This window comes from Salmo salar, chromosome 18, assembly GCF_965601325.2.
Source record: "Salmo salar chromosome 18, fSalSal1, whole genome shotgun sequence".
In the NCBI taxonomy this organism is placed as follows: Eukaryota; Metazoa; Chordata; class Actinopteri; order Salmoniformes; family Salmonidae; genus Salmo; species Salmo salar.
Window position 1 is genome coordinate 63,749,534 of NC_138308.1, and position 8,350 is coordinate 63,757,883.

An 8,350-nucleotide genomic window follows, 5' to 3' on the forward strand; every position below is an offset into this window, starting at 1 on the left:
TTATTGGAAATGATTTGGAAAGGCACACACCTGTCTATATAAGGTCCCACAGTTGACAGTGCATGTCAGAGCAAAAACTAAGCTATGAGGTCGAAGGAATTTTCCGTAGAGCTCCGAGACAGGATTGGGTGGAGGCACAGATCTGGGGAAGGGTACCAAAACATTTCTGCAGCATTGAAGGTCCCCAAGAACACGTGGCCTCCATCATTCTTAAATGGAAGACGTTTGGAACCACCAAGACTCTTCTTAGAGCTGGCCGCATCAGCCAAACTGAGCAATTGGGGGAGAAGGTTCTTGGCCAGGGAGGTGACGAAGAACCGGTGGTCACTCTGACAGAGCCCCTGAGTTCCTCTGTGGAGATGGTAGAACCTTCCAGAAGGACAACCATCTCTGCAGCACTCCACCTATCAGGCCTTTTATGGTAGGTGGCCAGGCGGAAGCCACTCCTCAGCAAAAGGCACATAACAGCTCACTTGGAGTTTGCCTAAAAGCACCTAAAGACTCTCAGAACATGAGAAACACGATTTTCTGGTCTGATAAAACCAACATTGAACTCTTTGGCCTGAATGCCAATCGTCTGTCTCTGAGCTCTACGGACAATTCCTTCGACCTCCTAGCTTGATTTTTGCTCTGACATGCACTGTCAACTGTGGGACCTTATATAGACAGGTGTGTGTGTTTTTCCAAATCATGTCCAATCAATTGAATACTTATGTTAAGGTATTTCAGTTTTTTATTTTTAATACAATTGCACCCCCCAAAAAACTGTTTTTGCTTTGTTGGAATGGGGTATTGTCTGTAGGAAGGGGTCTGATTACTTTCCGAATGCACTTTAAGTATGTAATTGTTGTTTGTTCCCTTTACCTAATATTAGGTTTTGGTTGAAGATCTGATTACATTCAGTATCAAAAATATGCAAAAATAGTGAATCTGAAGGTGGGAAAATACTTTTTCAAAGCACTAACTTGAGCTCTTCCTACATCTCATTTTCCTCAGATGACTCGGGATGACTTCCCTCTAAACTCGCCGTTGGGACCAGTTGGTAGTGCCCAGAGCTTGGAGGTCCAGTCCACTCTCAGGACACAGGGCAGCAAGGTGGACGATCTGAGCACATGCAATGACCTCATCTCTAAACATGGCTCCGCCCTTCAGAGGTCAGTACACTTTCTTCTCCTGATTGGTCAAACGGTTGTGCTCTTGAAGTCATGAGTTTCTCTTCTCTGACTATTAGTTGCAATTTTTTTTGTATTTTAGCCATAATTTCAAATACTTCATGTTTTCTTTAAGAACACTTCTTAGAGAACGACCTTGAGTTGCTTAGTACTGCTTCTTATCTTATTTATTATCCCAAAAAGTGTTATTGTCAACCTCGTGAACGAGAACCAATCACAGTACTGGAAGTAGTCGCAGTAAAAAAAGCAAATTTCTAGTGTCACATAGCATTCTATAAGCCATGTTTCACTTTTGTGGATTGCCTTTCCTTTACATCTAGTATATAGTTGACATTTAGCGCCTGTTGCAAGTGGAAATGTGTGTTAAGTGTGTTAAACATTTAATACTAGACTCGCCACATAGGTGGGGAGACATCAGGTGATTTTAAGAAATCAAATAACTCTACCATTGTGAAAAATACACTTATCTATGACACTGACTTGGTTTGATTTTTATTATCACCGACCGTATCCTATTTTGTTTTATGAGCTCTTTTAGGAGGACATGTCATTTAGAATATTTTTTTCCCCCTCTGCCCCTTCTCCCGACAGTTGCCTGCCCAGGTGATAAAACCCCAACAAACTACAACTACCAACACTAATTTCACACTTATAATATATTGACAAATTAAATTGAGAAAATGCTAATAGTGAGAATTTTATCAATTGTGAATGAAGAGGCCAGTGTGTTTTGACACTGGTGAGGCAATATTTTCTATATACACTACGTGACCAAAAGTATGTGTGCTCGTTGAACATCTCAATCCAAAATCATGGGCATTCATATGGAGTTGGTCCCCCCTTGCTGCTGTAACAGCCTCTACTCTTCTGGTAAGGCTTTCAAGTAAATGTTGGTACATTGCTGTGGCGACTTGCTCCCATTCAGCCATGAGGATTTGTGAGGTCTGGCACTGATGTTGGGTGATTAGGCCTGGCTTGCAGTCTGCGCTCCAATTCATCCCAAAGGCATTAGATGGGGTTAAGGTCAGGGCTCTGTGCAGGCCAGTCAAGTTCTAACACCGATCTCAACAAACCATTTCTGTATGGACATTGCTTTGTGCAAAGGGGCATTATTATGCTGAAACAAAAAAGTGGCCTTCCCCAATCTGTTGCCACAAAGTTGGAAGCACATGTTGAGTTCTGAGAATATGAAATATACTAATTCATGTCACTGAGGGAGAGAGGGTAATGTATAACGTTTTCATTATATCAGGTATCCTATTGAAATATTGAGTTCAGGGAAGCGATCACTTGGCATGCATTGATAAGGGGAGAGAGCCATGGATTAGTGATGAACGGGGGTCGAGATCAGGTCACGTTAAGAGAGAAATAAAAGTTTATGGCCCGAATCACTTAGTGTCCTGCCTAGCAGTAAAGACACAATGTTTGTACAGATGTGTAGGAGACTCAACCTAGGAGGAAGGGTTAAATACCAGTGCTTGTGTGAAAATGTTTTTGTTTAATGCAGCTGTATAGATCCTCTGGGAAGAATAAACTTGGTTAAGCTTCCATAGTGTCTGAGTTTTTTACTCTGAGAATTGGAACCTAACACACAGAATGTCATTGTATACTGTAGCGTTATTTCCCTTCACTGGAACTAAGGGGCCTAGCTCGAACAATGAAAAACAGCCCCAGACCATTATTCCTCCTCCACAAAACTTTACAGTTGGCACTATCCATTGGGGCAGGTTGCGTTCTCCTGCCATCCGCCAAACCCAGATTTGTCCGTCGTACTGCCAGATGGTGAAGCGTGTTTGATCACTGCAGAGAACGCATTTCCATTGCTGCAGAGTCCAATGCCAGCGAGCTTTACAACACTCCAGCCGACACTTGGCATGGTGATCTTAGCCTTGTGTGCAACTGTTTGGCCATAGAAACCCATTTCATGAACCTCCTGATTACAAGTATTGTGCTGATGTTGCTTCCAGAGTCAGTTTGGAACTCTCTGGTGAGTGTTGCAACTGAGGACAGACAATATTTTTACATGCTTCCGCACTTGGCGGTCCCGTTCTGTCAGCTTGTGTACCACTTTGTGGCTGAGATGTTGCTCCTAGACATTTCCACTTTACAATAACAGCACTTACAGTTTACCAGGGCAGCTCCAGCAGGGCAGAGATTTGACGGACTGACTTGTTGGAAAGGTGGCATCCTATGACGGTGCTACGTTGAAACTCACTGAGCTCTTCAGTAAGCCAATCTACTGCATGTTTGTCTATGGAAATTTCATGGCTGTGTGCTCGATTTTTATACACCTGTCAGCAACAGGTGTGGCTGAAATGGTGTCCCCATACATTTGTGTATATACAGTTGAAGTTGGAAGTTTACATACACCTTAGCCAAATAAATGTAAACTTTATTTTAAGAATGTGAAATGTCAGAATAATAGTAAAGAGAATTATTTATTTCAGCTTTTATTTCTTTCATCACATTCCCAGTGGGTCAGAAGTTTACATGCACTCAATTAGTATTTGGTAGCATTGCCTTTAAATTGTTTTAACTTGGGTCAAGTGTTTCCGGTAACCTTCCACAAGCTTCCCACAATAAGTTGGGTGAATTTTGGCCCATTCCTCCTGACAGAGCTGGTGTAACTGAGCCAGGTTTGTAGGCCTCCTTGCTCGCACACACTTTTTCAGTTCTACCCACACATTTTCTATAGGATTGAGGTCAGGGCTTTGTGATGGCCACTCCAATACCTTGACTTTGTTGTCCTTAAGCCATTTTGCCACAACTTTGGAAGTATGCTTGGGGGTCATTGTCCATTTGGAAGACCCATTTGCGACCAAGCTTTAATTTCCCGACTGATGTCTTGAGATGTTGCTTCAATATATCCACATAATTTCCCTCTTCATGATGCCATTTATTTTGTGAAGTGCACCAGTCCCTCTTGCAGCAAAGCACCCCCGCAACATGATGCTGCCACCCCCGTGCTTCACGGTTGGGATGGTGTTCTTCAGATTGCAAGCCTCCCCCTTTTTCCTCCTAACATAACGATGGTCATTATGGCCTAACAGTTCTTTGTTTCATCAGACCAGAGGACATTTCTCCAAAAAGTACGATCTTTGTCCCCACGTGCAGTGGCAAACCGTAGTCTTGCTTTTTTATGGCGGTTTTGGAGCAGTTGGTTCTTCCTTGCTGAGCGACCTTTCAGGTTATGTCAATATAGGACTCGTTTTACTGTGGATATAGATACTTTTGTACCTGTTTCCTCCAGCACCTTCACAAGGTCCTTTGCTGCTGTTCTGGGATTGATGTGCACTTTTTGCACCAAAGTCTGTTCATCTGAAGTAGACAGAACGTGTCTTCTTCCTGAGCGGTATGACGGCTGCGTGGTCCCATGGTGTTTATACTTGCGTTCTATTTGTTTGTACAGATGAACGTGGTACCTTCAGGCGTTTGGAAATTGCTCCCAAGGATGAACCAGACTTGTGGAGGTCTACAATTTTTTTTCCTGAGGTCTTGGCTGATTTCTTTAGATTTTTCCCATGATGCCAAGCAAAGAGGCACTGAGTTTCAAAGTAGGTCTTGAAATATATCCACAGGTACACCTCCAATTGACTCAAATGATGTAAATTAGTCTCAGAAGCTTCTAAAGCCATGACATAATTTTCTGGACATAATTTTCCAAGCTGTTTAAAGGCACAGTCAACTTAGTGCATGTAAACTTCTGACCCACTGGAATTGTGATTAAGTGAAATAATCTGTCTGTAAACAATTGTTGGAAAAATTACTTGTGTGATGCACAAAGTAGATGTCCTAACTGACTTGCCAAAACTATAGTTTGTTAATTAACAAGAAATTTGGGGAGTGGTTGAAAAACTACTTTTAATGACTCCAACCTAAGTGTATGTAAACTTCCGACTTCAACTGTTCCATTATAGCAGTGTTAGCTAGCTTGAAATTCTAATTTTGTACTTGTATTTATTTTGGTTCCCCATTAGCTGCTGTTAAGGCAGTAGCTACTCTTCCTGTGGTCCAGCAAAATTTAAGGTAGTTAATACAATTTTAAAAACATTACAATACATTCACAGATTTCACAACACACTGTGTACCCTCAGGCCCCTACTCCACCAGTACCACACATACACTATCGGTCAAAAGTTTTAGAACACCTCATTCAAGGGTTTTTCTTTATTTTTACAATTTTCTGCATTGTAGGATAACAGTGAAGACATCAAAACTATGAAATAACACACATGGAGTCATGTAGTAACCAAAAAGTGTAAAACCATTCAAAATATATTTGAGATTCTTCAAATAGACACCCTTTCCCTTGATGAAAGCTTTTCACACTTTTGCATTCTCTCACCCAGCTTCATGAGGTAGTCACTTAATGCGTTTGAGCAGTTGTGACAAGGTGGGGAGTATGCAGAAGATAGCCCTATTTGGTAAAAAACCAAGTCCTTATTATGGCTAGGACTGCTCAAATTTTCAGAGAAATGACAGTCCATCATTAAGACATGGTCAGTCAATACGTACAATTTCACGAATTTTGAAAGTTTATTCAAGTGCAGTTGCAAAAACCATCAAGCACTATGAGGAATTTTGCTCTCATGAGGACCGCCACAAGAATGGAAGACCCAGAGTTACCTCTGCTGCCGAGGATAAGTTAATTAGAGTTACCAGCCTAAATAAATGCTTCACAGAGTTCAAGTAACAGACACAACTGAACATCAACTGTTCAGAGGAGACTGCGTGAATCAGGCCTTCATGGTCGAATGCTGCAAAGAAACCACTACTAAAGGACACCAATAAGAAGAAGAGACTTGCTTGGGCCAGAAACATGAGCAATGGACATTGGACCAGAGTAAAGTTGTCCTTTGGTCTGGAGTCCAAATTTGAGATTTTTGGTTCCAACCACCGTGTCTTCGTGAGACGCGCTGTGAGTGAATGGATGATCTCCGCATGTGTATTTCCCACCGTAAAGCATGGATGAGGTGTTCTGGGGGTGTTTTGCTGGTGATACTCTGTGATTTATTTAGAATTCAAGGCACACCTAACCAGCATGGCTACCAAAGCATTCTGCAGCGATGTGCCATCCCATCTGGTTTGAGCTTAGTGGGATTATCATTTGTTTTTCAAAAGGATAGTGACCCAAGACACCTCCAGGCTGTGTAAGAGCTTTTTGACCAAGAAGGAGAGTGATGGAGTGCTGCATCAGATGACCTGGCCTCCACAATCCCCCGACTTCAACCAAATTGAGGTGGTTTGAGATGAGTTGGACTGCAGAGTGAAGGAAAAGAAGTGTTCAGCATATGTGGGAACTGCTTCAACACTTTTGGAAAAGCATTCCAGGTGAAGCTGGTTGGTAAAATGCCTCGTTTGTACTTTTAGCCAGGAGAGATGGTCCCAAACCATCTCAATTAGGTTGACGTCACTCTGCGGTTTGGGACCGCAGAGTGAAGCAAAAGCAGCCAACAAATTCTCAGCATATGTGGGAACTCCTTCAAACTGTTGGAGAAGCATTTGTCATAAAGCTGGTTGAGAGAATGCCAAGAGTGTGCAAAGCTGTCAAGGCAAAAGGTGGCGACTTTGAAGAATCTAAAATATATTTCAATTTTTGGTTACTACGTGATTCCATATGTTATTTCATAGTTTTGACGTCTTCACTATTATTCTACAATGTAGAAAATAGTAAAAATAAAAACCCTTGAATGTGTAGGTGTGTCAACTTTTGACTGGTTTTCAGGTACTTAGTCTAGGTCTCAACTTATTGTTGAGAGTTGCAAAATTAGAATGAATTAGAATTTGGTAGTACATCAGCCGATTTTTCCACTTATGTCAGTCACTCAATTAGCCCACGTCACCTAACATGTTTTTAGGTTGTAGTAATCATCACCAAATTACTGACTGGGCATGGGGGCCCTGTAGTTTAACCCTGAAAATAAAAAAATGATCCACTGCGAAGAGTGTGGCACAACAATGTCTTTCCCATGAGGTGCCCCCCCCCCCCCCAAAAAAGGCTAGAGGTGCTTCTGCCTGATGACCTTCCCTGACATTTTCCTCAACTTACCAATACCTTTCTGACACGTCAGTGACTTACTGTTGCAAATACAAATTGTTATACCTTTCCCATAATAAAGTCATTTGAAACCATTCAAGTTATTAGCCTTAGTGGCTATTAGCCTTAAACTTGATTTCAGTTTCTGTGCCACAACATCTTTTATACTGGTAATCAGAATGTGTTAGTTGTCCTGTAGGGCTTTAATGGTCATTCAATTTTGTCAGCTGTTGATTGCCATACAAACAACCCCCAGGTAGTGAGTGTAGGGAACAACACATCCGCCCCGCTGATCCTCAACACGGTGTCCCCTCAAGGTTGCGTGCTCATTCCCGTCCTGTACTCCCTGTTCACTCATGACTGCATGGCCTGGCATGACTCCAACACCATCATCAAGTTTGCCGATGACACAACCGTGGTAGGCCTGATCACCGACAACGATGAGACAGCCTATAAGGGAGGAGGTCAGAGACCTGGTTGTGTGGTGCCAGGACAACAACCTCTCCCTCAACGTGAACAAGACAAAGGAGATGATTGTGGACTACAGGAAAAGGAGGACCGAGCACGCCCCCATTCTAATCGACAGGGCTGTAGTGGAGCAGGTTCAGAGCTTCAAGTTCCTTGGTATCCACATAACCAAGTCTAGGTCCAAGAGGCTTCTAAACAGCTACTACCCCCAAGCCATAATACTCCTGAACATCTAATTAAATGGCTACCCAGACTTTTCATTGCCCCCCCTTTACTCTGCTGCTACTGTTATTTTCTATGCATAGTCACTTTAACTCTACCTACATGTACATATTACCTCAATTACCTTGACTAACCGGTGCCCCCGCACATTGACTCTGTACTGTTACCCCCTGTATATAGCCTTGCTCTTGTTATTTTACTGCTGCTCTTTAATTATTTGTTACTTTTATGTCTTATTTTTGTAGGTATTTTTCTTGTAAGCAAGCATTTCACTGTAATGTCTACACCTGTTATATTTGGCGCATGTGACAAATACAATTGCATTTTTTAGATGGACAATAAGTTGCTGTGTTACCAGCCCATTAGTGACTGGCAGTTAGCAAGCTTAGTTAGCTACTAATGACCAGCAGCATCAGTGTACAGTTTTGGAGAAGCATACAGTTACCGTGAC